At 39.0% G+C, this 5,228-nt stretch overlaps 1 protein-coding gene across 43 annotated transcripts in view; it reads right to left on the minus strand.

Annotated features, from left to right (window-relative positions):
• LOC116669415 (receptor-type tyrosine-protein phosphatase delta) overlaps positions 1-5,228 on the minus strand; it is a 370,303-nt gene that overhangs the window by 214,616 nt on the left and 150,459 nt on the right. For all 43 annotated transcript variants that reach the window (XM_032499288.1, XM_032499284.1, XM_032499283.1 and 40 more), the window contains exon 6: positions 2,465-2,574. The gene's annotated coding sequence lies outside the window, so the exon portion shown is untranslated. The remainder of the gene's footprint in view (positions 1-2,464; positions 2,575-5,228) is intronic.

Consider the following 5,228-nt stretch of genomic DNA (forward strand, 5'->3'; position numbering starts at 1 on the left):
AGTGTCCCTGTTAGTGATGGCGTTGCTTAGTCTGTCCACCAGAGGACGCGCTACAATGTCCCTGTTGGCAACACAGATTTTTTTTCTTTTTTTGGGAGGGGGTTAATGTGTTTTGTTCAAAGGACTATAAATTTCATATCTTAAGTTTGTGTTTTTATACATTTTATTTATCACAACTTTAATATATTTTGATGTTCCTCTGTTCTGTTGTGACAATAAAACACATTGTTATATTATTTTAGTGAGAACTCATAACTAACTACAAATAACTAATGTTGGGGAAATCTCTTTATGTTTTGTAACTCGTTTCTGGATTTAAAAAAAATATATATTTGCAAATATATCGGCATATCAGATTTTTAAGTAACCAAATATTCGTAACGGTATCGGCCTTAAAAATCCTTAATCGGTTGGGCTCTAGTGAGTGATTTTAATAATGCTGCTAACGATAATTTGGGGACTATATTTTGGTGATTATTTACTGGAAGATGGACATTCAGCCACACTGACCGTGAGTGTGTCTTCTGTCCCTGTATTAGCTTGTCCTGACATTCTCTCTCCTCCATCCGCAGCGCCCCGCCCAACCCTCCGTCTGTGCTCTCATTAGACTTTCAGTCTGTTGTTTGTCTGGTTTGTTCTTGATAACCCTTTTTTTCCTCTTTGTTTCCACTTCCCTTTGTTTTTGTATTATTTTTTTCCTTAGTTGCTTCGTTACAAACATACTTTCTCTATCCTCTGAGGCTGTGCATGTGAATGCTTAATATTTTGCAAAGCGGAGTGTTAATGGACACGAAAAGAAAAAAACAATGTTTCGGATTTGGAAACACATTATTTCTCATGGTGGTGCTCTCTTAAAGGTGCAAGCTAAAATGTTATGAACGGACGTTAGGCAATCACGATGCACCAAAACCTTGATTAATATAATTTTTAATATGTTATAAAGTTTTCCTTTTCAATATTGAGTGTGTTTTCTCTTTTAATTCCCACCAATTATGAGTTCACAGTCATCGTTCAGTAATAGCAGAATAGGATTACGTTAATATAAGTTGAAGGATTCAATCTATGATTCTGTTAATCAAATTTGTACAAAAGTGGTCATCATTGAGTGGATGTCGTTTTTAATTTCTTTATGTTTATATCTTTATATATTAAGGACAAAGTGCAAAAATTAAGTGTGGTAGTCAACAGGGCTTTTCTATTAGGCCTGCCTTTAAAATATGTGCTCCTTAAAACTTGACACTAACCAATACATGACACAACTTTTGACTTTATTGTCATCAGCTTTAAATAGTGACATACTGGGCCCTATTTTAATGATCTAAGAGCACGGCGGGAAGCGCCTGGCTCTGGTATGTTCGCCGGGTGCACGGTTCAAAAGGCTTGTATTTAGTGTCTTCATTAATCAGACGTGAGTTTTGGGAGTAAAAGGCAATCAACCAATCAGAGAGTCATCTCTCATTTCCTTTAACAGCCAGGCGCGGTTGTACCTTAGCGCATTGCTATTATGATGGCAGATTTGCACCGTAATATTGTTATTAGTGTGCACGCGCTGTGCACGAGCCTAAGCCCATTTTACTAATGCGCTGTCAAAATAACAATGCAAGGCTGTGTTATTGACTTTAGACCAGGTTTTGGTTGGTCAATAGCGCAATCACTTCCCGCTGCCTCAAGATAGCAATGCGCCCAGCATGCACCTGAACACACCTCCCAGTAAGACCATGGGCGCACAGATGGGTGCAGGTGCATTTGCTATTTAAATGACATGGATGCAGGACGGGACATTAACAAATACATTGGCCTTAAAATAGCAAAGAGTCTTTGAGCCGCGCCGGGTGCAAAATAGGGCCCACTGTCTTTCATTGTGTTAATCCCATTCTCACCATAATTAGCTTAGTTTGTCCCCAACTCTTTACATACAACAGGAATTGTATTTTTTAGCACAATACAAGTCTTACAAGTCTAGTCTTAACACTCGCACAGACCCAAGTGGTTTGAACTCTAGACTTTTCACTCATATCGAAACCTCCTAGAAGAATTTGATTTTAAGACATCTATGACATTTTAAAGTAAAATACATCCTAATGTAATTTACAAAATTGAAATGATCTTTTTATACCATCCACATAATGTAAAAGCTACAACTTCATTTCAAAACAACAAAATAATAAAATTGAAGGAAAAAAGAACAAAAGCTCTGCTACACCGCTCTGTGGTTTTTCAATAAAAAAAAGCTGTTCCTATTCAATCTGAAAGCCGCTTTTCTCATATTAGAAGCTTAAAGTGAAGAGAAAAATGTGTCTGCGTACTTTGCAATTAAGCTCTTTTCTCAAGAATTAATGAGATTAAGTCATAACGAAATTAGCTACCACAAATGCTAAGTTCAATATGGAAAACCTTGTCTGAGTAAAACTGCATCCCTATGGATTGGGTGGTTTGAATTTGAAAGAACAGGTGTCCAACTCACCAAGAAATGAGGCTCCTCTGTTGGGTTCATGCAGGTGCCAACATGCTGCCCGATGCTGTGGTTTTACCTCGCCGACTCACCACTGAAAAGAATGCCCCCTTTGCCCCCACCTAGAAGATCAAAAGAATTGGTGGGATAAGGCTTTAATCCCAAACAATTGTACAAAAAATATGACACAAAGCTGAAGAAAAAAGTATGAATGTTTCGAAAATAAGGAAGGACCAAAATATAGCCAAATGAGTTTCTGCTATTCTGTCAGTAACAGCGTCAGAATCAAGTGTATCAACACACTGCTCGCCTGAGTGGCTTAGTCCATCATTTCAAAGCAGAACAAATCAGTGGAGGGAATGCATTTCTAATATAAGCATGCTGTTTATGGTCTTTTTTTCAACAACATCCTTATTTATTTACTGCTGCAAAGAGCAGGAAACATGTAACTCAAGGGAGAAAGCACAAACAAATGTCAGATTATATAAGTCGTTTTTTATGGCGGTGCATTGTGTCTCTGACGCAACCACCTTGCTCGTTTTTCTACCCACTCTTTTGATATTGCACACTTCAGCCTCACTGTCATTTGGCAAATTTGACTGTGGTATCAAAGACGTGTGAAAAACGAATAAAGTGAACCTACTTTAGCTGTAAGTCTGAGCATGCATCTGTGTAGACTTGTGTTTGCAGTAGAAAATGAAAAGAAAATATTTCGGCGCTACCCTGAGGTGATAACCTAGCTCAAAATAATCATCCAAGGTCAATCTAAAAGACTCCACTTTACATCCCAGTGGCATCCCCTTAGTGGTATTAGAAAATATCCTCAGAGTGTTTTTAAACTGGTAAGGCTGTATTTGCATAAAATTAACCTCTCAAAAGACATGTTAAAGACAGACATTAAACCTGACGTGCCTGTGGAATAACTTATGAGCATTTGCATAACATTTGCCTCCTGTGCAGGTGATAAAGCAGTATTAAGCCTGGATTACAGTGTTTGATTTTGTGTGTGTGTGCGCAGATCTCTGTGTGGGAGTAGGTGTGTGTTTGTACAAATAATATCTATTTTCTACTGTGAACCTGTATGCATGTGCATACTGGAATCTGTTGTAGCTGTTTTGGCATCTCTCCCTATTGCCAGAAGGGCCACAGAGAACAGCGTGCTATGCCTGACTGCCATGTTACTCATGTGACCTCATGAAAGTACAAGTCCCTTCAAGCAAAATAATAAATCATCGCAGACGGTGCCGGCCCACAACACATGCTTAGATGCACGCACACACTTTTTTTTCGCTAGTAGCCAGAACACAATATATCAAATTTAAGAAGTACGGCAACACAATCATATCAGGTACCCTGACCCTTCGAGGTAGTGTGATGGACCAGTGGTCAGCTAGGTCACACCACAACGGAAAGCTTTTCTTTTAACCCTGTGGATGGCCATATCTATTGAAGTATCCTTGAGCATTAGAATTAACCCCTAACCCACTCCTAAGAGAACTCCTGCCTGGCAACATCCACAATAGGCCTTAGAAAGAAGACAGATGAAATGGAAACGTATCCCTGAGGGTTGATCACAGAGGATGGCCATAATTCAACACAGCAGTAATGCACTGTGGTTGGTGGCACTTTATCTTTTTCCCCATTTATAATTGGCCCTTGCTGTAAAAAAAAAAGACCACATATTTCACAGTTAACAGGTCGCTTCTTATTCATTGTAAGCAGTTTTCCGAAGTAGACTTTGGAAACTTTTTTGTTTAGATGCTGGACTTATTACTTCTATTACTGTTCTAAACGAGGTGACCTGCTACTGCTGTGAATTCTGCTCTATATAACACAGCTCCCTCTGTCAGGTGGTAAAAAGCACTAAAAGTGTCTTTAAGGCTTTCTCTCCGAGCAGATTCAATTTAAATGTAATGCCTTAATGGTTGTTGAACAGGACATTCAAATGGCCTCCATCAGACAACACAATAGTGACAATTTAGCCGCTGTCGTTGACAATTCTTCAGGCACAAAGTTAGTCTAACCCACTTGTCTGTACTTAACTGTTTTTCTCCTGACTTTCCACTGAAGCTACATTTGCCACTGTCATCTTTAATTCAAATCACTTTGCTTCACCTGAGCCTCCAACACATTTTTGCAAATGTTGACAGTGATTTCCACAAGGGACGGAGGGCATCATATGTGCCAAAGGCTCTGAGTTAGACGAAGCAACGCTGCGTTTTTGGGAACATATTTGACGCTGCTGGTAAAAAATTAAATAAAAAACCCCACACAAGACCCTGGGTAAGAACAGCCCCGCTATAATTTGATCTCAAAATAGCACACTGCAAAGAACTTTCCTTGCAGGTGCATTTTATAAGTTCACATGAAATCCTATGGACATGTAGTAATAAATTATGTTCTGGGGTGTGCTGCCCGGGGAACAGTAACACAAATGCTCCAATTGCAGCTGCACCTGCTGGTCCTTTGGGACAAACTACAGCGATACGTATTGATCTGAGAAATATCAGCAGTGTGATAGAGGGTCACTCCACTCTGGTCCCAAAGGACATGCACTGTGTGTCTAATGATCCCAACTAGATCATCATTATGATGATGATAAGGATGAAGATAGTTTAATTTGACACATGATTTATTGCAGTATAGTTAAACATTTGTGCTCTATATATGACGATACAGTAGAAGGCATTGCAGGGATGATAGTCTTTCGATCAATCATTGTCTATTGTTTGCCTGTATTTCTTGTGTGCTTACTTGTTTGTGTGTTTTTGTTTTT

The sequence above is a fragment of the Etheostoma spectabile genome, chromosome 19 (assembly GCF_008692095.1).
Source record: "Etheostoma spectabile isolate EspeVRDwgs_2016 chromosome 19, UIUC_Espe_1.0, whole genome shotgun sequence".
Lineage (NCBI taxonomy): Eukaryota > Metazoa > Chordata > Actinopteri > Perciformes > Percidae > Etheostoma > Etheostoma spectabile.